Source organism: Oenanthe melanoleuca, chromosome 1, assembly GCF_029582105.1.
Source record: "Oenanthe melanoleuca isolate GR-GAL-2019-014 chromosome 1, OMel1.0, whole genome shotgun sequence".
NCBI lineage: Eukaryota > Metazoa > Chordata > Aves > Passeriformes > Muscicapidae > Oenanthe > Oenanthe melanoleuca.
Window position 1 is genome coordinate 30,742,621 of NC_079333.1, and position 27,193 is coordinate 30,769,813.

At 38.6% G+C, this 27,193-nt stretch overlaps 1 protein-coding gene across 1 annotated transcript in view; it reads right to left on the reverse strand.

Annotated features, from left to right (window-relative positions):
• TENM4 (teneurin transmembrane protein 4) overlaps positions 1 to 27,193 on the reverse strand; it is a 1,506,484-nt gene that overhangs the window by 485,645 nt on the left and 993,646 nt on the right. The window contains exon 8 of the mRNA XM_056495278.1: positions 11,179 to 11,321. The gene's annotated coding sequence lies outside the window, so the exon portion shown is untranslated. The remainder of the gene's footprint in view (positions 1 to 11,178; positions 11,322 to 27,193) is intronic.

The window sequence follows — 27,193 nt, forward strand, 5'->3', positions numbered from 1 at the left end:
GAAACACTTGCACTGAAAGGTAAAGGTTGGCTAAAGTAAGCTCCTTCCCATCTGCTTGTTATCAGCAGTTAAAGGAGCAGAGCAGGTGACCCATAAATATATATACATATTTTTTTTAACTGACAGGCTTTTGTTTGTGACTGTGTGACAATGAAGGGTATTGTTTTAATTTATAGATATTGTCCAGGAACTCAAAATTAAACAGCAGCTCTTAGTGAAAAAAAGAGCAGTGGTGGGAGAAACTGAAATTATTTTCCCATGTTAGAATTAAGAAAAAAGTTGAAAAAAATTAAGTCCTCAGAATTCACCAGGCATTTGCCAGAAAACAGAAGTAGCCTGAAATCAATAGAGAAATTGATCAATTAACTTCCCCCGTCCCAAGTAAGTAAAATGCAAAGAAAAGTAAAAGTACTGGAAAAGACATGAAGAGAAAAACTTTTGGTGCACAAAGAAAACCAAGAGGAGAAAACAAACATCGAAGTACACTCTATTTAGTATTGAAAGTCACAAATCAAGGATTGAAAGGTAAAGCTGAACACATTCACACTAGGAAAAAGTGTGAATTAGATATTAATAGTGAATGCACTTAATCACTTAAGCATAGTTGTGTGATGGGATCTCTGTCTCTTGCTTGGTACATCTTCAGAAGGTAAGAGCTGTCCATAGAAGTTGCTAGGCTCCAGCTGGGAATGAATGAAATTCCATCACCTCCATTAAATGGGAGGTCAAGGTGGAAGAGCTAATGGTTTTTGTGACCTCAAAAATCTTTGAAATTATGAAACCATTAAATTGGGTTACTGATCTAATTGTCCAGGTCACTTGGAGTTGTGGGGATTTTATACAGGCTTTTAATTTAATATATGACTTACTATAGTTGAGATAGATACAATAATTAACCTTTAGTTATTTTTCAAGACACAGCTTCTCTACAAACAAGGGATTTTTGCAGATTGTAAGTGCTGGTTGGCATTAAGTAACTACAATTTAAAAAAAACCCTTCAAAATCCCTTTAAGCCATTCTCTGCACTGCATTCTCTTTTAAATATTTTGTCATCAAGAACATTAGCGAATTGCTAAAGCAATTAAATATTTGTTAATTAGCAATAAAGAAAAATCAACTTATGTAATTATAAGTGAATTAAAAACAATGGAATTAATTATTAATTATTAATACTAAAGATTGGCATTCTTCCCAGAGCTGTAAGTTGAATTTGACTTGTCTTTTTAAAGCTAAATTCCTTCTCTGCAGTACATCCAGCAAAATTATTGATGCTTGCTTTGTAACTAAGCATTTTGCAGATGAAGGAAATGTGGAGCATTCCTGCAGCTGTATACCTTGTGCCCTAGACCAGTGAATACAATGATTCAAATTTTTATTCAGGTTCTAGGACAGATGTTTCTCAACAACAAAGGAAAAACTAAATAAAATCAAATTTTTAAGGAACCTCAGAGAGTCTAGATATGAGATTATATTCATAAATAACCTATTGAACCATCAGGGCAAACCTTTTGCAAATAAGTTTTTCCACTTGAATAAAAGCAAGACCAACCTGTAAAATTAAGACCTAGACATTGAGTTACCCAGGGAAGTGGACACAACATCAAGCCTTCCAGAATTCAAGAAGCATTTGGGCAATGCTATCAGGCACATTGTGTAATTCTTGGGGTTGTCCTGAGCAGGACCAGTGTTTTAGTCTGTCCCATCAAACAGCCTTTAAAGTCAAACATGTTCCTAATCACCCTATTTTTCATGATTGTCCAGGCAAGTTCCCCTTTGAGAATTGATCTGTCACTGTGAATTGAGGGTGTGATTAGAATAACAAGTATAGAATAACAAGTCTGCTTGGTATTACTCCATGATGGAGTAGCAACTGATTTGCCAATATTCCCTTCTTGTGCTGCTCGTTTTAGTGCACATGTAAAACAGAAAGTTAGAGAAGACCAACAAAATTTTTCTTTCTTTGGAGCAAAGAATCATTACTATAAACCAAGAGTGCCTGGGCTGATGCGTGTGTCTCTGCAACTCAGCCATCAGCCCGAACACCTTTCTCACAGTACTAATGGTATTTTCTCAGGGATCAGTTTCTATCACCAGTGCCTGTACTGCTTCCACCCCTTCCTAAAGGAATGTCTATGGGCAACTGAAGGAGCAAAGTGTTGGCTCCAAGGAGTCATCCTGACACAGTGACCAGGAGAAAATGTCAAAGACATTAACTGCCAGGCTTAACACATGTTTAGATCAAAAGGAGACACTTCAACAGAAGGTGAAAGTAGGTGTGCCATCGCTTTATCTTGGTGTAATCTGCATACTCATTTACTGAAAAGCAGCTTCTGAACATGGGTCGGAATTCAGCTCCTCTCTTCCCTCAGCCCCCATAACCATGCTCCCACAGTTCCTACCATCTCCTCACCATCTCTTCATTTCAGCACTGGTCTTGCTCTACTTGCTGTTCCTCTCTTTTCTCTGCTTTTGCTCGAACCCCTCTTTTCTGTGCTGTCCCTCCTGCTCAGATGTATTTTTTTTTGTCTTTTATTTTACAAATTAATATCTCTCAGGTCTGCCTTCATCATTTTTGATGGCCAGCAGTGCCTTTCACTTTGTTCCCTGCCTATCAGCAGCATAAGGTATGAAGCTTGATGAAATAAAACCAAACCTACAATTAAATACTTACTCAGATTCAGGTTTGTCATTGTTTGCAACGAGAAAATCCAAATGTCACTTTGTCCTTTACACAGTTCCGTAGTGTTCTCCTAAACACCGGCAGAACAGGCACGTGGCTGTATGCAATTCCATAGCAAAATATATGCTGCCTTACAAAATGCATATTAGTGTCTCTCTAGAGACCATGGTGTACCAATGTAGCCTGAATATACATCCTGAAAGAACTATTTTTTCTTTTGAAAAAACAATTATAGAGCTGTAGTTTTAAATAATTATAAAATGGATGTGGAGCTAAAGCTCCCTAATGAGATGACAGGACTGTGTCGTGCCATCATTGTCTTTTTCCTGCATTGTGCAGAACCACTATTTCTGGCTTTAAAAAGCCAAGACCATACTTCTTTACATACCTTGGTCATTTCTAAGGGCCTGTGCATACATTACATTTTTATAGTTTTATAGAACTCAGTTTTCAATTAAACTAAATTGTGAGTGTCAGAATTCTCTGCATCTGATTTCCTTTACAACAGAAGAAAAGCAGCAGTGGCATAAGGCATACTTATGCTGGTAAGCAAATACTACCACTGGAAAGAGATCTATGTCTTCACTTGCAGTTGTATGACGGAAGCACAGACCTATGAAGGGCAGAGAACCCTCAGTCAAAATGTACTAACCATGGTCTCACCTAGATTTTCCCCAGTCCAACCATGAAAGAATAGTCTATTTATGATAAAGTCTGAAAATCAGCAGAAATTGGCAGGGCCACTGTGAACACACAGTGAATACACACTCAACTTCTTGTTGGTGTTGAAAAGTTGAACATATGAGTGACTAGTGGAGGAAAATAAAGAGGTGTTCTAGTTTTCACTCTGGAGCTAAATAGTATTCTCTTAATACTTTGTTGCAATATTTGACTCAAGCCAGATTTCTTCCCTTGGAAATTTCTGCCTTCTCCAGTGTCTTGAACAAAACAGAGCTGATATGTCCAGTTAACTATCTTTGCTGATACTTGTTGAAATCTTAAAGTCTGTATTCTTGATTTGTGTATGTTTTTAAAGATCTTCTGAAGGCTTCACGTTAATTCACGCCTGACTCATGAACAAAGAGAAGAGAGAACACAAATCTCAGAACTTAAGAACCTCCCAGCAAAATATCTGTCCATGCTCTGTTATACAACTCTACACTACAGCAGGAACATCCAAGTTTTATGTGTACTGAACTCACCCGTCAGTCTGGCTCCCTGTACATCAATATCCCAGCAAATAGTGTGCCATATATCACCACCAGATCCTGAAAAAGACACCTGTTCAATATCAGTGTCCAATCTCCTTAGTGAAAAGACACATTCAGGGAGTTATTATTATTTCACAAATGTTGTTTATTAATCTGGTGGGCTATAATGCTTGAATTTAAAATGAATCCTTCTACCTCATATAACTATTGATAGAAAATGCTGTCATCAAAGATACTGTTGCACAGGTTGGAAAGAAAATTGTCTCTCTGTGCATAATAATTCTTCTGTTAAAGATGCTCAGGCAATCCTTTGACCTACACATACTTTCATCTATTGTTACACAACCTGCATGAGGTACTTAAGCTGGATCTTTATGAAGTCCTGTTTAAGTTGTGTACCAATGGTTTGAAAGAGCAGCTAAAGCCAGGTGTGAAGCAGTGTGAGTTTAACTGAATATGATAAACCACAGAAACATAGAATGATATAGGCTGGAGAGGGACCTAGTTCCAGCACCCCTGCTATGGACAGGGATACATTCCACTACACCAGGTTGTTCTAAGTCCTTTTCAACATGGCCTTGAACATCTCCAGGGATAGGGAATGAAGTATTAGAGGTCCTAGATAAGTGCAGTACAACTGATTACAGGAACAGTAGCAAATGGAAAACAGCTTAATGTTTCACTCCACAGTGAAATGGAAATGAATGGCAAAGTCAGTAGGAAATATTACTACAGACTTTTGTACATGTCCTAAACCTGATTTTTGGAAAGTATTGGGCATATAACTAAACCACTAAAAACTTCAGCTAAAACATCGGGAACTAAAAGAAATATGACCACTATTTAATGGAAAGAGAACATAAACTTTCAAATGTTAAGTATACCCTTATTTTGAGTCTGACTCTGTAGAGAAAATGAAAATTAATTGTCTTATGATTTCAGAGTTTGCAGTATCTGGCATCTATTTTTATAATATATTAATAATAGGGTCAATATGATTTCAAAAAGTGTCCTCTCAATATACTCCAAGATTTTTTTTGCATATGCTTTCTGAAGCTTTTCTCACTTTCTTGCCCCTTGCACCTATTAATATAGACTTTGCAATTTATCTATCTTTATCAGCAGAAAAATTGGAGGATTGAAAGAGAAGAGTTCCACAATATCTTAGTTAAGATACCAGCTTGTGATTTGTGTCCTTCCAGACAGATGTCAATTAAAAGAAAAAAAGAGTGAAAAGGGCAGGGGAAAAACAACAATAGCACAGGATTGATTGACAAGAGCTATCATACAAGATTTCTCTCAAATATTTTATGAAAAGGACACTGGATTTCATTAAATTCTGTTTTCGAAACCCATCTTTACTGAAAAGAAAGCATTCAGAGGAATTAACTGTTTCTGTCCTGCAGATCATATACCAAATTCAGAGTTCACCTTCTTGAGGCAGAAGGCCTCCTTCCCTCCTGCCCTATCTGCATTAGGAAGATAAGAAGCAGGTGAAAAGGTCTTGCATCCTTATTATATGCAAAGGATAAAGGCATTTTTACAGGGCTGGGTGCATTTTTAAGAACCAACCTAAAATACATAATTGCTTTATCTGCTGATACACTGAGGATTGTGCTATCTAGCCACACAAGTGTTGAAAAAAAAAAGTCAGAAAACTGCTTTAAAGATCTACTTTGCAAGCTTCACAGTAAATCTCCCAGTGAAAACCTTCTTAACTATTCTAATAGCATGAAACTTCAAATCTCTTCTATCAGCTGAAGGCCATCCAAGTGCAGTGGATGTTAACACAGCAGAATATTGTGGCTCAATCCTCTGCTACAATTTGAGGATGTTTTACTAAAATATAGTGAACTAGGACTCACACAGCAGGTGTGAGAATTTGGAGTGGAAGAAGAAGTCCTTTCAAGGGGCATCACACACAGCCACAGCAGCTGGAGCCACCAAAAATGGCACAGATCAGAGTCAGGGAAGGCAACACAGTGTGCAACAGAGCAGTGGCAGAAAGAAGAACTGTTTGACTACCTAGATCCAACTTCAGGAAAACCTGAGAAGAATACACAATTTAGGAATCCTACTGCTGTGAGGGCTGAAGAGCCTGAAATTGCTGTTCTGGCTCAATGCAGAGTTACCTGTGAGAACAGCATAGATATAATGGTTATTATGGAGCCTTCTTCACAAAACTCAGTCCTGATACACATACTGATGATTTCCTACCTACAATCCTGACTTCTTTTAAAGCAGAAACAAGGAGACAAGCAGAAAAATGTGCCTCCCCCACTCATGTCACAGGTAGGAAAAGGAAGCAAGGATAACAGGATGGAACTGAGTGGAGATGAGAAAGCTGGGAGCAGACAGCAGAATTCCAGAGTGTGCAAGTGTTGACTGCATGACCTATTTGTTGGCTGACTGTCTTGCTTCATGTTGAAGCAAATCACAGAGTTTTGGGGAGGAAAATTTAAAAATGGAAGAAGACATTTGTCCCTCATCTTGACTCTTCAGGCAGTTTGGATTTGTCTAGTGTGTCCATCATATTGCTGTTATGAACAGCCTGAGTTGAGGACCCTGAAGGATTAAGCTCCTCTTTAACAGGGATATTCTGAAGTGACTGATAACAGTTCCCTTCATTGTTCATGTACAGCAAGTGTACTGGTATTACACACAAAGAGAACCTGTAAGGATGGGAAAGTTTCCAGCTAAGAATCTCATCCCACCACTTTACATGGATATATTTAGTGCAGAAAAAACAGTGCTAAATCCCCACTACAAAAGTGATAACCTGGAGAAAGGGAACATCAGCTAATGCTTAGCTGAATCTAAATATGAGGGTCAGCAAATTTATCTGACCTCTTCTCAAACTGTTCCAAAGGGCTGTCGGAGAAGGTGGCCTTGTTTTTCACTCTTGGAAGCAAATAAACAGAAAAACACCCTGCACCACTTAGACATCCAAAGCAACAGAGATGCCTTTGGATGGTGAAAAAATGATTTTTCCAGATTTTAATTTGAACTTTTGCCTTTGATGGTCTTCCTTCCAAGAATCATAATGTAATTCAGGTTTGACCAGCATCTCTGGAGATCTGTAGTCAAACCTCTACCTTAAAAGCAGGTCCAGATATATTAGACAGTTCAAGACCTTGTCCTACTCTTTCAAAGTCACCCCGTGTAGTCATTACCCAACATCCCTGTCAACTTGTTCAACCATCTGATTACCTTCATGTGGAAAATCTTCAAAATATTTGTAGGCCATTTTTCCTTTTTTAACCACTTTGCACCTATTATACAATTTGTTTTTCTCAGACTGAAGTCACTGAGAGTGACTTCAAACCTGAATTTATCACATTGTCAGTCTTTAAATTACTTTAAAAATATTCAGTTTCTAAAGATGTTTTTGGTACCTAGGTGAGTTCTGTGCCTCACTTCACATACTGTAGTTCTCCCAAAAGGTTTATGTCTGAGATAAAAATTATTGTGCACATCAGCAAATATGTTTTCTTTTGTCCCAGCTCTAAAAATCAGATTTATCTGCCAGTTTTTTGGCATTCTATACCTTTTCCAAATCCTGATCAATTATCATGCAGCAATGCCAATCACTCATTACAGAAATTATCCATGTCTAATGAAAGAAATACTGTACTTGCATATTCCAGGGTACTGGAAATTAATTTGCATAGTGGAGGCTGCAAGGGTCTGAGTATACCACCTATTCCCATCCTGGGACCATTTTCTGCAAAAAGTACATAATTAAGGGAAAAAACAGATAATAAAACTATGCATCTGCTAAGAGGTATTTTTATTCTATTTATCTCAATGTCCTTTATGAATGTCAGCCAATGTCATTAATTTCACTGTATAAATGGGTGGGATAGACTGATATAATCTGTCAAACCCTTGCAAATACAGTGTAGATGTAAGATTTCACAGCTCAACCCTGTGTTCTTCACACTAGGCCACACCTCTGCCCTTAACTTTTGACTGCTGAGGAGGACCCAAAACTGAAATGTGATCACCGAGAGAACAAACCATGTGGGGTACAATGTGTGAAATAAGGGCATGGTTGAGTGATTATTTCTGAGCATCTTCTGTGTCCCTTTTGCATAACAAAAGAGATGAACCCTGGCATGGAGTAACAAGTGCTTTATTTTATAGTGTGTTAGTCTGCAGTCTGGGTAACCTGAGGGATTATCACAACTGTCAGAAAAAAAAGTGTCAGTTTCTTAGCAGAAACCAATAAAAACCATGCTAACTAGTGTTTCTTTGACATCCCTTAACAAGAGGAATTACATCCCATAAACTGGCTCAGGGAAGATATTCCTACCTTGGCATATTCTAGCTTCTCACCAAAATTCAGCTGGGTCAAGAGGTGCTTTGAGAAGCACCAAAACCAAAAATGGTCAAGTGCTGCATCTGTTTCTTGTCTCCATGAACCACCTAACTTGTAGTCTCAGGGTCTTTGAGGACATGGCACCAGAAAAGCAATAGCCTTGATTCTGTAGATGCCTTACAGTGGTTCCCTGTGTGTTTATTATGGAAGCTATACATGCCCAGTGTACAACCCAAGATTAATTTTCTTCCAAAGGCCAAACTTGCATGGAATTCTGTTCATTACATGCACTGTAGAAATGTCAGACTTTACCCCTCTGTACATACAGCATCCTTTGTCCTTCACACAATGATTTTAAAGTGCTCTGCAGATATCATTTGATAGAATAATAAGGTATTATTATTGAATCTCTATGTCTCCTGCTGTCCCAGGAGCACTGACCTTGCTTCCCCAATACAGAGGTCTGTCTGCCAGGCTAATCACACTGATATCTGAGTACCTAAGAGGAGATCCTTATGTGGCAACATTTTTGCAGGAACTCAAAACTGGCCAGACATACTGATAAGATCCATGCATTACTCCTGTGCATTTCTGCAAGGTTACAAACCAATTCCAATTTCAAATGTAAATCCCCATCCTGGTGGCATGTGGAGAGATGCAAGGTTCAAACAACTCAAATTGTGCTCAGCTGTCAGGGTTCCCTATACAGGTAGCAACGGATGCGATTTCCAAGCAGATAGCATCCACAGGGAACTAAGAGGAATGAATTCCACATCCATTCTTTTCCAGCACATATGTAGTACTGATAAATGTCCTTGAACTACTGAGTTACTATGGGAATAACCTTTCATTTATGTCCTTCACTTTCATTTGCCAGGACAATGCATTCATGCTGTATCTTTTAGCCATGGACAACCAGATATTAGCACACCTTCCCATAAGTTGTTTTTTTTCCCCTTGATTTGATATGTTGTATAGACATATCCATAAATATCCATGCACACAGCAGGGTATATGCAATACATCTGACAGGGCATGGTTACCCCTAGCACAAAACCACTTTTGAATACAATCTTGGCTTGTTTCCACAGCTGTCAAAAAGTCTAGGTTAGGTTGATAGGTCTCTTAAAATGCACAATTTCTGGTAATTGAGTTTTTATTCTTCCTTTAAGAAAGTCCTGATACTTATGAGGAAGGCTTTTTCTTTCAGGAATGAGATATTTTGATAGTTGTTGACCAAACTATGATACAAAAGCTCCTATCTGGAGTTATGCAGATACTTCATGGCAGCATCAGCATCCTTTACATATCTGCATAGCTCCAAATATCCAACAGTTTCATAGTTTCATTTTTTCACTCAGAGGCTTTTTATTTATATTCTTTTTTGAAACGAAATGCCAGAGCTCTACTATTGCCTCACCACTTTTAATTTGTCCTGAAAAGCCTTGTATTCTCCCTCTAGTGCAGTGAGGATGCCTAAGCTTCTTTAGCTCCTTTTAGCTCCTTCTTCTGCAATACCTCTGGGAACCTCCAGATGAGCAAGGGCCTTGATATAATGGCACTGTTGTTACACCAATCTCTACCAAATCAATCAGCTACAGTCAGAAATCTAAATACTCCCTAAAATACACTTGTTTGAATTCAGACCTATCAAGAACAATCTGCTTCTCACTGGTATAATGTGTATGTTCAAAAACTTGCCCAAAACTGCAAGAATTCAGTGTAGTCTCATTACTATATAAACACAATAGCTGAAATATGTTTTATAACCTGGACCAGGGGAAGAAAACATATATAAGCTTATGCTAATTGCTTAAAACCAGAGGAGAATCAGTGTATTCTTGAGATGTAAAGGTGTACTCTGAACTCTGAGTAAAAATATTCTCCTGACAAATTTCAAAACCAGAAATGTCATAGGACTCAGCCTTGTCCTCACAAGTCCATTGCAGATCTTGTTGACTGGTTTCTGCGCTTTAAAGTACAGTGTTCCTAGCTGCAAGTTGTAGAAGTAACTGAGTTTTGCTTCTAAATCATTATGGCTCGTTGAAATCTTGGTGTATGTAGGAACATTTCAAATTTCTTTTGTTCTCTCTGAAATACTTTGGGATGGACACTCATTTGTAAAACTGAGGTACAGCATTCTGCAGCTGACAAGTTCTACTTATTAACTGTTGCACACAAACATTTTTTTATAGGAGATAATAGAGTTCTAAAAGGCATCTTATGAAACATCATTAGATGAATCACAAGTAGTTAATCCACATGATACTTTGGTTGGTCTCATTCCCCAAAATTGTTGGTGGCAGTCAAGATAAAGTTGGAAATCAATACAGAATTTATTTGGTGGGGAAAAAAAAGAAGCATTATCTTTACTTGTACTGGGAGTGTGCAAGAATAAATAGCTGGGTGTTGGTAGGTATTTGGTGAGCTGGAAATTCTGGTAAAACACAGGGAATGTAGGTTTTGTGGTAAGGAATAAATTATGCTAAGTAGTATATGAGCTGCCATGAAATTATATTTAGGCTATTTCTGATACTTCAAATGAACTTCCAGACTAGCACATTAACATTGACAATAACATTTATTCAAGCTTCAGGAACCTGGGATCATTTCTCATCTTGATTTAACCACTTTGGTTAAACCTCTTGCTAACAAGACAGTAAAAAAAATGGATTTTCCAAGTGATCACTATTTATTAGACAATAAATTTAAAATGACACTGCAAATATAATTTCATGGTTTTTGCTCTTTTCATTTCTTAAAAAAAAAAAAAAAAAACAAGGATGGAGACAAATAACAGTGCTTAAAATACTGTGAGGACAATCTTGATTTATCAACTCCAATATAAACACACACAGAAAGAAAATTATAAATGTCTAAATACCACATCCATGATAGATTAAGAGTTTTGCTTCTTTGATTCATCTTTGCAAAAAAATCTAAAAAACAATGATAGTGTACTTACATATTTCAGATCCTCATCTGTCTAAGAATAGAAAGCACTGAAGTCATGTGTCAGAATAATTCGGGTGGCCTCTTCTCAATTCCCTTTTTGTGATCACCATCCACAAAAATCAGCGCGCCACTGCAATGGTCCAGCCATCCTCACTACAGAAAAGGAGCCAGGTGTTGAGTGTCAGACAAGACTGGCATGGATTTGTAAAGGTTGTTTGCATGGCAGCTGTCAGGATTCTTAGACCCAGATTCCCTCTTTCTACCAGAGTACCTCTATCAGAAGCCAGGCTATCACATCGGACAGTAATTTGTACCTAACTTTAATGTCTGAATTGATATGGATAAATGGGTATCTCTCTCCATATCTACAGGCCAGCCATGTCCACGCTGCCTTCCCACAGTTTGATTTCCCCAGAAAAAGTCACAGCATGTTCCAGCATTGTTCCTGCCCCAGATACACATACACACCATGCCACTATCCATTGGTGCTTCACACTTTAGATGTGGTCTCAAAGGCTGGATATGGAGTGTATCGAATGTGAGGCGCTTCAAGCTGAATGGAATGAAACTGGATCTAAGTTAGTATGCACACATGCTTAAACATGGATAAGGAGGCATTATGTTTTTCATGAGACAAACCTTCTAACTGCATTTTTTCTTCCTTTTCTGTCTATATTTTATGCTTAATGCTGGCAATAAAGCACATTTCCTTATTTTAAAATATCGCTGTAATACTCTAAATTTTGCAGACTATATTGTTCTTTTGGAAGAAATTTAGAAGAAATGTGGTGTCTGACACCTGGATGAGTCCAACTGTTTCAACATACATCAACAAAATTACCATCTCAGACCCCTACTGCACATTGTTCAAACACTTTAACTTAAGAATGTCCTGGGCACTTTTTTTAGCAGCTGTATATTTAATGAGGACTTGAAGACAATTCTCATTTTTAGAGGTACTTGAATCTGTATTCACCATGAGACACTCTGAATAATGTCACTCTCTTTAGTGAGAACACTCACTAATATAACATGTGGCACAGCAGAAAAAATGAGCCAGTATATGATCTTGCTAAGGGCCAACAGTTTCTGATAGGTCACAATTAGCATGCCCTTCAGTGTTATCAAAAAATAGCTTGAAAAGTTGTGACTGCAGATGCAAGATGCAGCCCATCTCAGCTGTCCACATAAAACTGTCCAGTGCAACTAGAGATGCCCTAGTTATTCTGACTGTCCTTCAGCTGATGTCCAGAAAGACATGGGTTTCCTGAAAATCCTGCATCTTCTCTGCCAGTCTCTTAAATAAGCGTGGGCACCTAAAATGGCTCTGGGCATCTCAAATGTCTCTAAGTTTATCGTAAAACTAAACTTTGCACTAAATCCTAAGTTCATAAAGTTGCACTAGCAACAGGACTCTGTGATGCCCCATCTCACTATAGCTACTCCCCACATACAAGCCCAGCACATCACCCCTTTTCACAAGTACTACTTCAGGGAATGAATTGCATAATAAGATACCAAAATTTTTGTGTTGTATCCTACTTATGTACATGTATGCACGCTATATCAGGGCTTACATTTTTCATTTGCATTATTCTTTAATTAATACTGCATTTCTTGTAAAAATTAAAGCAGGTGGGATTCCAAAAAGACATTATATTTTCTTTGTTAGGATCTGGTATAAATGTATTTCAGTAGAGATAATGTTGTAAATGTTGATCATGTTACAAGTCGGCCCACCTACTGTCGCTTCAGGAAGCAAAGGTTTAAATATAAAACTACTATTTTTAACTGAGTTAATATTGGAACTGAAGGAGGAGACGTTCAAGCTGGGGTAAATAGTAGCCTGGCTGATGTAAGTGGCACTATATTGATTTGCAGCAGTGAAGCAACTATGAGAAACAGTAAATCTTTTCTCCACCAAGAGCTCCACAAATGTATTTATAATATTATTTCAATAAGGGAAAGAAAAAGTCACAACAGAAAGTTGAGATTATTCAAAGGTATCTCTGAAGTCCTGACAAACTTCTATGAGCAAATAAATGGAAATACAGAGCACGTGTCCTAGCCCAGTAGACTGCTTTGAATCCCTGAGCTAAAATACACGTTAAATAACTACATGTTTTGTTTACAACGAGCAGTATATTCCACACATAAGTAAAATAAAGAAAATTGTTATTGGATACCTCTTGATGATAAAAAGACCCAAACTTCCAAGGTATTAAATAAAAGCCAGTTTTATACTGAAAGCATTCATTTATGTTTTTTTCTTGAAGCTGTAGTTCCTAAAGTACTGTAAGTTAGATTATTATTAAAAATAAGAGCTAGACCATCGATTTTATTATTAAATTGGAAATAAGAAAATAAAAATAAAAGGAACAAAAATGGCCTAATGCTTAAAACTCACAATTTTAAATACCTTCGTTTATCTTGATTTATTAAATATTCTAATGTTGGGCATTCTTTTTGGGTGTCTACTCAATAACACTTGGCCTTTGTAATACAATATAAACAAAATTAGAAAAGTCTAAAAAGTTTAACCCAAGAGGAACCTTACTTCTCCAAAAATCCAACTAAAGGAGCCAAAGCTATGTTTTCTTTTTAAATTACTTTCTCTCTCTTTAGCTGAGGTGTTTAAAGACTCCATAATGAAGCATAGCACAGAGTACAGCACAGGAGGACTGAGACTATGGGCTTTAGGGAGATTAATGGCTGCAGAGCGGCTCGCTTTTTGTTACATTAACCTGCCCAGAAAAGCAATTCCCTCCACAGTCCCCATACCCAATCCCCATAAGTGGAGACATATGGCAGTTCTGTGATACAGAGAACACACTGTGGTAGTTTTATTGATACTGGGACTGCTTCTTAGCCAGTATAAGTCTTCTCCACTCAGCTATGAATTGATCCCATTGACTCCTAGCAAAAGCAGAACAGTCATAAAGGTTAATGCTGCCCTTGCAGTCAGATTCCTTCTCTGAACTGCCCTGTGAAGGTGCCTCTTTTCACTGACTCTGAGGAGACTGGCAGATTAAATTTAGACTGAGCTAACTCTTGTGCCTCTGCCACTTTGGTGGGATCAATCTGTAAAGGCATGTTTTTCTCTTTGTCCATGGTTCTCTGATGTGAGTCTACTGATAGAAAACCATCAGAAGTAGCAATGGCAGTGGTGCAAGTTGTGCAAGGCCATCACTGTCTTCTCATCTGGTGGAATGTCAAATGACCAGAGGCTTTTCATCCCTCCCCTCTTCTTTTTCTCTCTCCCTCCTCCCTCTCTTTTCTGCCTGTCCATTGCATATATGAGGACACTAATCATTACAACATTTCAAAACCCACATCCCAACATTTCCATGTTAAATTAACATGAATACTCAGAATTGGAGAGCTGTGGTACATTTTGGAAGGACATTGCAAAAGGGGTTTTCAGCTCAGATTCCTGGCTAAAGGCCAAAAGGTTTGGCAATGTGGCACAACATTGCACACACACAGACACACAGAGATAATTTCATATATTCTGCTTTCCTCCTCAAATTTCTCTCTTCCAGTCAGCAGCTTCTCTGCTAACCTTGAAACTGCAAGGAATTTCATTCTGTGGCTTGTGTTTCCTCCAAAGCAGAATTGCAGGACCTCAGTTCCTCCCTAGAAATTATGTCTCCTGGAGTCATTATTCCTTCTTGGCCTCAAACCACTTCCTGCAATTTCAGAGTCACTGAAAACAGCAGTTTCAAATGATCTATTAACCCATGAAGGCTAAGCCAGTCTGGATTCACCGGAGGTCCTTTGATACATTTTTCTTTTCTCATACTTCTCTTTTCTCCTCTCCCCAAACTTTGAAATAGAACTGAAAAGATTCTTCCTCAGATGAGTTTGGCCCATTTTACAGACCTTATCCTCTGAATATTGTTTTGTTTTCACCTCCAGTTTTCTGCTGCTGACTACTATATATCAAATCTATCTGTCTTTCTTGAAATATTCTGATGACCTGTAAAAGCTGAAATGCTAACTATTAAACCTCTTGGGTATAACCACAAATGATTATGTAAGGCTTGAGGCTCAATGCCAGATGAACAGACGACACACCCATTTATCACCAATAGGAACAGGCACATTAATTGGCCATGATACCAGTACTATCCTTCAGCATTAACAAAACTCTTCTTGATCCTGAATGTACCCCAGAACATCCTTTATTAAGTAAGACAAATAATACTGAGGCCAAGGGTTGCACTGCTTCATCTGAGAAAGCTCAATTATTTTTGAATACTTCCCCAACTCAGACTTGGTAACCTGACAGGTTACCAAGCCTGGCAAAGAGAGTTTTTTGGTCTACTGACTAAACATTATTATTCTACACAGGTGTATCTTTTTTATTAAAGAATCAACAACAGAGAAACTAGAACACATTAGTCCTGTAAAGCTTCCAGACTAGGGGAAGACTGCTTGAACACTGGAACAGTTTATCCAGAAAGACTGAGGAGACTCCATCCTTGGCAATATCCAAAACCTGACTCAACACATCCCTGAACTATGGCGGCTGACGCTGCTTTAAGCAGTGTGTGTTGGACTAGGTGACCTCCAAGGTCTCTTCCAGCTGCTGTGCTATTCTCTAGTTCTGAGTCCATGAGATGAAGCCACAGTCACAGATTCCTCAGTTTCTGTTCTGGGCTCTGCCATGTACTCACACAAAAGTCAAAATACTCATAATTGGCTACTGCTTCCAACAGTTTAATCATGCCAGGAGGAATATAATACTAGGAGCCCCTCATACCAATTTTCTCACAGCGAGCATGTGAAGAAGTAACCAGTGGCCACCATTTGGTATGGTACCTGCAGAATTTCCTGCAGTTAAGTGAACTCTTCTGTAAAACAACTTGACCCTACTTGGCACAGCTGCTGTGCAAATATTCTGTATGATTCCAGGCACACTGTTTGTGTGTCATCATTGTCACCATGGATAGCACAGAAGCAGTGATACAGTCTGATATCTCTGCATGAGAATGGAGAAAGTAAAACTGATAATTTTACTGGAATACTGACCACATATTGCAAGTAGTGGAAACAAATGTTTTCTTTCAAGATTGGCTTTCTCCTACTTCTTAAGTTGCCAATAAAAGGTTCTGTGACCCATTTCATGGAAGAGCTCGAAAGTAATACTGTAGTATTTCATGGGACTCAAAAAGGACTCTCTGGGTCAAGTCCATCCTGCCAACACAATTTTTACACTTTGATCACATGTTGCTACCTTGCCTGCACTTGATATAAACAGATTTTGATATCAACACTCATCTCCATATAGCTTGTTAGCTAATAATGTGTTCATCCTACCATAAATGACATTTTCCCCATTCTTGTATGGACTTTAGATCTTGACAAGAAGGAGAATAATTTCTTTCTTTCTCCCCCACCAAAGGGCTTGGGGAGTTTTCCTCAGAATCATACAGTATTTCCTCACACTTAGAACAGAGCCTTCTGTTTGCAAACAGTACTAGGGAATTTTCAGTGATGACACCAGCCAGGCTGGCATGCACACTTTATACCTGCATAGCCAAAGGAACTGGCAGATGGTTGGTGACAAAAGGAGCATCCCATGGAGCTGCAGGAGAACCATCTCAACAGATCCAAGATTTCAGAGCCTGAAAGTTACCATGCAACAACCCAACCGTAGCACTGCTCAGCATTCAGCCAGAAGCAAGGCAGGTGCTTGAAATGTTTGCCAGGATTCACTCATTCAAATGTGTTTAGTCTCCAAGATGAAAATAAATCTGGCAAATGGGTGTGGAATGTTCTTACAAAGATATGTAAGAGCAATCACCTGGTGTAGGACAGAATATACCACCTTGTCTCTGACTTTTTGGTAGCTGGAGGACTGACTTATGCAAAGTTGTCTCTCCCAGGCCTCCAGCAGGAGGAATTGTCCCTTTCAGCAGGAGAGCCAGTGAGAGTAAGTGGGAGTAATGAGAACGTATGATATTGAATGAAGCAGAGGCTGAAAAAGGAGATGTGCTACCAAGCAGGTCTTGTTTCAGCGTGGGTCTCCAAGACCAAAGCATCTGCCATTCCACAACATTTGGTGGGGACCAGTTTACAGGTTTTTTTGTTTTTTTTTTTTTTTAATATTTTACAGCATTTTACAGGAGAGGGGAGGCTGCTGATGGCTCAGTGCTGCATTAACACTTGCAAGCCTGGCTGATGGGCCTAGGGAGGAGGAAGTCAAAATTGTTGAGCTCATATGTTAGACTTGTCAGATTTGGATCAGTGCTGCTCTCTGCTTGACAGCTTCATATTTCATGTCATCCTACCTCTAGCAGACACACCTGGAGTTCTGTTCTTGAACTTTTTAAAGAAAAATGTGGGTTTTTTCTGCATCTTTCCTTCCTGAAGCTGGTGGTAGACTAAGGAGGAAGAATTTACGTGTTTGCTTCACACTATTAATTTATTTCTTAACTCCCCTGAAAATTTTCCAGTACCCCAGCTCCTGCTCAAAATTTCCCATGCTGCAGCTACAACGTACTGACATGATTCACAGCTCTTGTTAAGCAACGGTAAACCTGTCTCAAATATGTGTAGCTTCTTCCTTCTACAAAAGAAATGAACCATAGTAAAGATCATTGCAGCTAATCTGTCTTCAGACTCAGGAAGATTCTTCTGCACCTCTGATTTCAGAAGTTGACCTTTGTCAGATGTAAAGCCTACAAATATCTTCTGACTGTGTAGGGCAAACCACGGATATAAAATGTAACAGCCCTTCTTCTATCATACATCAGCCAGTGTAGCACAGATGCAATGTCACAGAAAGTAAAGCATAAAGCAGAGGGAACAAACATAGAAACTAGTTTATAACTTGCCAATGGGAAGATGAGACCAACTAAAACAATTTGTAGTGAAGGTCCAATGGAATACCACAGAGTTAGTCTCCCAAGAGAAACAAAGGGAAGACAGGTACAGTGCTATCTCTCTAAATGCAAACACTGATTGGGAGAGGTGGTGTTTCTGTGATCTGCCAACAAGAACAAGAACTCTTTGCTGAATAAGCAACTGGGCTAGCTGGTGTAGAAAGCAGTGTGCACACTGATGCCCTAGAGCATCAACTTCATGATCAGGGGACCCTGAGAAATGCTTCAGTTTTCTCATAATGAGTGGATTGAGTGCATTCATCAAAACTGAGATTTCAAGGCTCAAAGTTCAAAAAGCTACCAGAGGTGACATCATTTCCCTGCTTCCTTCTTCTCCTGTCCCTTCCAAAAACAACCACTATATTTTTTTTTTCTTGCCATTTGACTGAAATCACCTGGGGGTTAATTATCTTTCTGGGATGAAAACCATATGCTATTTCATGTTCTTGCATAAGGTTAAGCTACGTATGATGAAACCGATCAATTAAATCTTGAGGGAAGAGAAGGGAGGGTGGGTGAAGCCTGGCTTGGAGTTAGTATTCTCATTTACTGACAATGCAATCCAAAGTAACAGACAAATACCCAAATTTGCTTGCTCACAAGGAACAGAGCAGAGAAAGGGTTGCCTGTGTCACCATAAAATGAAGTTGGGGAACACTAAAGTGAGGAATATTTATGTAAACAAGATGGGAAAAATCACTGCTTATTAGTGGCAAGACTTGGACTATGGAAAGGCATATTATTTAAAAAGCAATTTTTCTGTGTGTTTGGTTTTGGTTTGTTGTTTTTTTTTATTTCTTTTACCTTGCAGCTTGCAGACTGTTTTGAACATAGCAGACACTGTGCTGATGCATATTCATAAAATCCAGCCTGTTGTGTGGGTCTACACCTGTCATTTCACTTCAGTGAAGGAACAGTCACCTAAAATGTTAATGTGGTTTTTCCAATCTGGTTCTTATCACTGTGTATGGTTTTCCTTCAAGCTAGAATATGGATTTTTTTCTGCTGGTCTGGTAGGGATAAAAGAGAAGAAGAGAAAACCGACATGGAAGCTCTCCACTGAGTCTCATGCTTGTAAAATTCCGTGCATACAGAAACTGCAAGTGGAAAGAAGATTTACAGCCACATGCAAGTTGCTGAAGGCAAACAATGCAACATAAGCTTAGAGTTGTTTACAAGTGAATTCCTCATAACTCCTAAACCAAAAAATTTCATTGTCTGAATAATTTCTTTGTCAAAGAGAAACATTGCCAGTGAGAAAGACTAACTCCAAGAATTATTCAATCCTCAGCCCTGCAGAGTTTAGGCTGCACATGGGTTAACATTTCAGTGCAGTTACACTCCCTCAGCAGCTAGCATTTGGGAAGTGTGTTACTGAAAAGAAATAAGCCCAAACATACACAGATGTCTACTGTTTTGGGTTCAAATAGCCCTTGTAGAGAAAGAGTGGTGTATGTATATATGGGTGTGCACGTGTGTGGGCATGCATGGGAAAGCAAAATGAGCTTTATTTTTATTCTGAGTCTCACCTAAACAAAGATCCTAATGTTATCCCTTGGAATGAGGTAAGAAATATGATCATTTGGTTCCAAGACCTGCCTGAAAATACAGTTTTTGTAGCCCTCAATGAGCAGCAGCCTAAGTGAAAGAGATCAGATGAACTGCATTTAGAAGTGATGCAGTGAACTGGTACGAGGGGAAAGTGCTTTTAGTGATCGATATGAAAACAGGGGGCTTTCATCTAACCACAGTGGGGATGGCAAAGAGGAATTTGGGCAATATAATACGGGATAAAAGGGTGGATAGCCTCTTATTTCAACCTAAAGACTTAATGATGCTTATTAAAAGGTTGTTACCTGGTTTCATGGAAGAATTATTGCCCTCTACCCCTTTCCTTAGAGTGAATGACCTGACAGGTAAAACCAAGTTTTCTTAAGTCCTTGGTCCTTGTTATGGAAATGTTCTTCTTATTTTTCTGTGACTTTGCCAAAAGACCAACCCATGCAAACCAGCAATACATAATGCAATTCCCCAGGTAGCATGTTCATATTACAGCACTTGTGTCATCAGATATTACGATTTGATTCACAAAACAATTGTTTAGATTAGGGTCAATGTTACCAATAAGTGAGAGCTTTGATATAGCAAAGTGTTCTCATGCTTAAAAAAATGCACTGGGCCGAAATCAAGTCTGGAGGAGACACACTGAAGACAATGAACATCCAGCAGGTGAGCCAGGCTGCACATTTCTGCTTGGATAATCTTTCCACCACCATAGCATTTCATTATCGCTGTCATTTTTTCTATGAATTATTGCTTTCTTGTCAGATTTACCTCCCCTTCCACTTGAAAACAGTCATCTGGGGAATAGGCCAGCAATAAAACAAAACCTCCTGGAGGTTAATGTTGCAATGACAACAACAAAAACAAGAGCTGGTCTACCTCTTCAACTAGGGGACCAAACCACATGGTACTGGTTCAGCTACAAGAGCTCAATCTGTCTGTATCTTAAAATAACAGGCAACACTGCTTTTCTGGCACTGGATAACAACAAACTCACAGTTTGTATTTGAACTCACAGTCAGTAGATTTTTTAAGGCTATTTAGTGTGCTTCAAGACTCACAGTTCTTTAGCAGTGACTAGAAATGAAATTCAGACGAATTCATGTGCCATAAAAAAAAAATCTATTAATTAGCTTTTCAATTAATTTTAGAAAGTCCCGTATGCCATTTGACTATGAGTATACAAGGTGCTAGCATTTCTACAGTTCTACAGTAAAGAGGTATGGCTCAGAGATATGCCCTGGGAGACAGGAAACCAGAGCACCAAAATGCCCCTCTTCTCACCAGAAGAACCCATCCAACTGCATAAACAGGCCGTTTCTGGGAAAAGAACTGTCTTCTCACTTTTTGCAGAACAAACTGTAGTTTAGCTAGAGTTATCTAAAATGAAATCAACTGGGCCAAGTCTATGAAAAGCCATTATTTCTCCTGTATTCTACAGGAGATGTTTGTCTTATATGTGAAATGTAATTTTGGAGCTAAGTCTAACCAGTACACAGAGGGAGCCTAGATGTAGATTCATAGAATCATTTAGTTGGAAAAAGACCTCCAAGATCATTGAGTGTAAAATACCTTTCAAACTGCAAAATGAAGGAAATGTTTTTAAGTTAAATATTTTGAGACATATATAATGTGTGAGAACATTTCTTTAGAAATTACGATGGAATCAAGCCATAATCAAATGAATGAAATCATAGAACCTTTCCTCTGTTGCCTTCCTTGAACAATCATTTATGAACCACAAAGTAAATGCACAAAGAATCTTAAATCACAACTAATCATACCAGCCAAACTGTGACACTCCTTCACACTATTAAGTGGCTTAGAAAGCCAGAACGACTGCAACAGGAGATCAAATCCAACTTTACTGGAACAAATTGTGTTTTGAATTATGTTGGTGCAGTGCCATAGAAGTCAACGGGATATGACCTTCACAGCTAATGAAAGAGGTCCACTAAATTTGTCCTAGTCAGCTTGCCTGCAGAACCCCTTTGCACATTCTGTGCACATGTTCCCTCTCTTAGAATAAGTAAAAGATTTTCAGTTAAAATATAAGCTAATGAATTTCAGAAACACCTTTTTACAGTACATCCTCAAGTAAATAATGACAGTACACTGGAAAGTACAGACCAGATTTACATGAAGACTGATAGAACTTGAATTTAACTCATTGCAGTCTATAACTGTCTTGTGAGGAGAAGAGGAGGCACAAACACCGATCTCTTCTCTCTGGTGACCAGTGACTGGACCAGTGAGAGAACAGCTTGAAGTTGTGTCAGCAGAGGTGTAGGTTGGATATAAGATACAGGCTCTTCATCCAGAGGGTAGTGGGTCTCTGGAACAGAGTGTCCAGGGAAGTGGTCACAGCCCCAGCCCAGCAGAGCTCACGAAGTGTTTGCACAGTGCTGTCAGGGACATGGTGTGACTCTTGGGAAGGGCTCTGCGCAGGGCCAGGAGCTGAACTCAATGATCCCTGTGGGGCCCTTCCAACTCAGCTTATGCCAGGATTCTCTGAATCAAAGTCCTTTCACCATGGCATCTCTTTGCAAAGGAGCAGATTTACTACAAAGTGTAGGAGGCTGGCAAGCAATTCAGGGCATTGTCCAGTGCACCCTAGTTACTGCTTGTGTGGCTGCAAGGGCAATTGTGGAGCACATCCTCATCCTTTGCCTCCTTCCCTTCCAGATCAGATCCAATTCCAGACCTGCACATGGTAGTGGGGTAAAGAAATTCCTGAGACGCTGACAACTAAAATTTATGATGTGGCAGCCATTCACCTGATGATCCTCTCAAGTGCTTCAGAAAAGCCTATAGAAATGAGTTTACTTATTCTTAAAGAAACTGATTCCATTGACAATGGGAAGAAAGGAGGCAATGAAAATAATGAGAAAATAATAATTATCATTATCCATAAGTATTAAAGCAGATTAACAGAATATGAGATAAAAAAGCAAATTAATATTCCATAGTTTAAAGTTCTAACAGCATTAAGGTTCTATTTCCTGTCAACTAATTTTAAGTTAATCACCATTAATTTTTCAGAGCTAAATAGCAAAAGAAATGAGATCCCTCTATTATTTGCCACACACTTTAGTTTGTGTAAGGAGTCCAATGTGAATGGAATGTGGTGAAAAAGTCTCATCACAAGATAATTGAAATTATGGCAAGAAAAGACTTACTAATCCATGTCCTTGCCACTGCAATTTCCTGTCTTCTACAGAGCATCTGATGAAGCCTCCTACTCAAAAGGTTTAAAAGTGACTCAGTGGTTTGAAATTTTCTGTTGTTAATTAAAGAAATTATTTTTTTAGTGAAACCTCTTAGCAAGTAGTCTTTAAGTACTTTATGCTATACATCCCTACACAATCAGAAATACATTATGCATTAGAAAGGCATTTGAGCTCAGTGCAACTGACAGAGATGATAACTTCTTTTCAAGGCAAATAGCTCACTGTTTCCTTACAATTTTTAACATTGGTGCTGCTTTGTTCAGTAAATGTCACCTTCTTGCGATATTCAACTTAGGGATGTTGAATACTTTTCTAATTGTGTATTTACAGAATTTTGGTGGAAAGCAGTCTAAATCAGCAATTTCTACCCTGATCTTGATAGTTCTCAAGAAACCATGAAGTTCTAGAATGGCTTGGGTGGGAAGGGACCATAAAGACCAGCTAGTTCCAACTGTTCTGCCACCTTTAATTTAAAAAAGGAAACTGTACAAATGCCAAAACAAATTAAGTTCTGATGAATTTTTCTGCCGACATCTCCTTCTATTAGTGTAAATAATTGACCATATACTTGAGCAATTTCTTAGTCATGCTGCAGCAGGAATTTCTTCCTGGTTTGCAGCTCAAATTTTCTTTTGTTTAACTTAATCCCATCATGCCTGTCTTTGTCACTTTTGGATAAGAGAAACAATCCTTTCCCTTTATCATCTGAGAGCATGACTTTCTGTTTCTACCAAGTCAGGTTGTTCAGCCCCTTAATGATTTTTGCTGCTGTTCTCGGATTTCTCTTCAATCTGTCAGCATCCATCACTAGTTTCAAGGTGCAATCTCATCACTGCTGCACTGCAAGAAAATCACCTCCCTATGGAGGAAGGAATGACGACGCTGCACGTACAGACTGAAGTCACAACATCCCTTTTTGTAATCCTCTGGCATTGCAGCATACAGACATATCATTTGCTGTCTGCCAAAACCCCAAGGTCTCCTTTGACATTTCTGCTTTCCAGGTATCTTTGTCTGACTTAATAACTGTGCTTTAGATTATTTCCCTCTCAGATTTATTAACCTACATTTTTCTAGGTCAGATCTCATTCTCTTAGTTAAAGCACATATTTATGCCACGTCCCATTCTCCTTGCACTATTTTTTAATAATTAAACATAGTTTGTTATTTTGAGCCAGAAGTTGGAAGATCCTTATTAAGATTTGGATAGGATTTGATAAGTGTATTTCAGTCCTTTTATCCTTTTATGTCTTGCATTAATTCAATTGGGTGCTACACCTGTGCTCACTGTTGGGCCACTCATTTTTTTGTCAGTGTGACTGACTGTAGAGTGCCAAAAGGCAGCCCTGGAGGTCTCTCTTCCCCTTGCCTGTTATCCAGAAAGAAAAATGCAATCATCTTACTAGTTGTAGACAATCCACTCCTGAACAAGTCTAAGCCCCTCAACAGTCAAAGGAAATAAAAAAATTGATGTGTTCAGGTTGCAACTAGTCTTATCCCTAAATATGCATCAAAACCAAGTTCAACAAGGTACACCCTAGAAATGTTTGTTTCATTTCAATGGACATGGGGTGAGTCCAATAGACCTGGCTGTAGATATGTAAGCAGCAACAAACAACTGCAGACTATTGCAGACATCTTTGACATCATGATTTACTCTTTCATTTTTTTTCTATCTACTAAAATATAAAAGCATAAAAACTTATTTAGATTTAGTTCTTGTTTTTCCACATCATAAATTTTTTCATCTGTGTAACTTAGGAGCTTTTTTGATGATCCATGTTTAACAGTGAGTTTTACCCAGCAGATTTCTCGGCAGTTAAAATAGTACTTGAGTACTCTATTCTTTATCTAGTTTTTGAATAAGTGCTCTAAAGATTTTTTTTTCAAGGCTTGCAACAGATGCCTATTGACGTCTTTCATCCTTTGTAATTTAATCTGAAGTATTCCACTTGCTGCTATTCATTATCAAATTGTATCTCAGTGCTATTACGAAAATGATATTCAGTATTTCAGTATAGAGTGGTAATATAAAAAAATAAATGAAGCAGCACAAAAAACAACCACCCTTCTCATATATTTACTACCTTAAAAATTTACATAGGAGGTATTTCTCTCAATGGTATACAGAAGAGTCTTCAAGTGTTTTTTGCATCATTTCACTAAGAAAAGTTCAGATAGTTTACCACAACTGTAACTGCAGCAGTCAACTGTTCCACAAACATTTAACTTCATTAATCTATTACAAACCGAAGAGATGAGGGTGAAATTCCGATCATAACCTGGCTTCTCAATCTCTGCCATAACATGGTCCCTGAATCCCATTAAATCTACCAAATATGAAGATACTTGCCCCCCATATGATACTGAACATTAATTTTATTTCAACAAGGGAAATCTCTTTAAGTTTTATTATAGGAATACTTATGATTTTTACTGTTTGTTTAACAACATGGAACATTCCATAAAGATCTGAAACCTTAATTACACTGCTCTGCCTAATCCTCCAGGGAATTCATTGGAAGAGCATATTAAACATTTTTTTTCTGTTCCTAGAAGGGGTTTTCTGTTATCATTGCCATTACTTTTTAAAAGTTGCCACACTTTTTAAAATTAGTAAAATCCAGTGTACTAAGTAGCTTTCTAAGCCAGTGGGCTCCTGCTTTCTCCCTAGTCTCAAAAATTCATGTTTACAATGTAAACTGCATATCTTTTTAACACCTGAAATTTTTTTGTAGAAAACAAAACTAGTTATTTGTTGCAGTGATAGTAAACAAATACCTTATTAATATGTGGTGCTAAAATGAACAATGACCATGCAGTAACAATGCCCTATTCAGCAGGTTTATTCCCTCCTCTTTCACCACGTTCCTATTGATTTCAGTGGTAATCTTTACTATAAAGCTGCCCTTGCAGTTCCAACATGGATGCAAGCAAAACTCCATTCCTGCATGTGCCTCCTCAAAGCAAATATTACACTTCAAGTTTATTATGCATCAGTCTGCAGTATGAGGGCTGAATATCTATCAATGAGTACATCATTTCAGGAGGAAGATAACTGGGGGAAAAAATTATTCTTTTAAGGCCTATCTCATTCAGAAATGTTGGAAAAATCCTGTTTGATGTAAGACACCTTGTCGTATTTGAAAAAAAAAAAAAAATCCTGGTATTGGCCACTGCATGAAACTACAGGAGAATGAATTTTAAAATGAAGGGTACAGAACTAAATGAAAGCAGCAATGTCCATTCTGTGTATTTACCTGTAACTACAAAGCAATTTTAATGACAGACCATGGCATCTGGATGCAGGTCAACACATCTCATTGAATTAATTAACAGTATAAAAACTTGTTGTATCTCAGGGATGGTGATTTTTTTTACTGAAAGTGACCACTTTGTATGAAATTAAGAGTTTAAAATAGTCTCTGTGAGAGCAAATTCTAGAATATCAGCATTAATGGTGTATTTTGGATGATGTGGGCAGTAGTAAAATAGAATCATAGTGTCATCAAGGTGTTTGAAAATACCTTTAAGCCCTTTAAGTCAAATCATCACCTTAGCACCACTGCCATGTACACTATAGAGCCACATCCTATACGTGGACAGACATATCCACATCTTTTTTGAACACTTCCAGGGAGGAGGGTGTCTCCATAGAATGTGGATATTCTGTTAAATATTTTTTCCTAATATTCAATCTAAATCTCCCCTGGAATAGCCTGAGGCCATCTCCTCCTGTCCTGTCACTTGTTACCAGGAGAAGAGAATAACACCCCACTGGCTACAATCTCCTTTCCGGCACTTGTAGAGAGCAGTAAGGTCCCACCCAATCCTCCTTTTCCCCAGGCTAAACACCCCCAGTTCCCTCATCTGCTCCTCATCAGACTCCAGACCCTTCCTCAGCTCCACTGCCCTTCTCTGGACACACTCCAGCCCCTCCATGTCCTTCTTGTACTGAGGGGCCAAAACTGAGCACAGCACTTGAGTTGTGTCCCCACCAGTGCCCAGTACAGGGGGACACTCCCTGCCCTGGTCCTGCTGGCCACACCATTGCTGACAGAGGCCAGAGTGCCACTGGGCTTCTTGGCCACCTGGGCACTCTGCTGGTTCATGCTCAGACCTGTCAGACAGCCATATGAGAATTTTATTAAAGGGACAAGTTTTTCAAACTTTGGCTTTCTCACAAGGATCCATCATCACTGGAGAGCAAAATACTGTCATGTCTTCCAGGACTAAGAAACAGACTGGATCCATGAAAAGCATAGCGGGGAGCATGTTTATGATCTGCTCTTGTGTGGCTGAAACTCCAAACATCACAAGTGTGATGTGTGAGATACCAGGA